Consider the following 348-nt stretch of genomic DNA (forward strand, 5'->3'; position numbering starts at 1 on the left):
GTCTGCGTCCACCACTGGACAGACCCCAGCCACCATCCCCCCCACCGATGAGAGGAACGGAGGAATTCATCCTCTCTCCATTTGATCCGCGTTAAATCCATCCAGCTCTCCGCTCGTTAGGGTAACGATGACAAACGAGCGCAGTAATCGCCATTATTACCGCTCGCCGCGGAGTCGATGATGCCCCAAACACGGCATCACGTAGATTGGGATAAACCCGGGAGGGGGCGGCCACAGCGGCTCGGCGCCGGAGAGGGACGGAGGTGCCGACATCCCCGGCGTTGGCACAGCCCAGAGGGGACATCGCCGGTGGCACGGGCACGGCTGCACCCGGGCTGGGTGGGCGGG

The sequence above is a fragment of the Charadrius vociferus genome, unplaced genomic scaffold (genome assembly GCF_000708025.1).
Source record: "Charadrius vociferus isolate BGI_N301 unplaced genomic scaffold, ASM70802v2 scaffold1066, whole genome shotgun sequence".
NCBI classification, from domain to species: Eukaryota; Metazoa; Chordata; class Aves; order Charadriiformes; family Charadriidae; genus Charadrius; species Charadrius vociferus.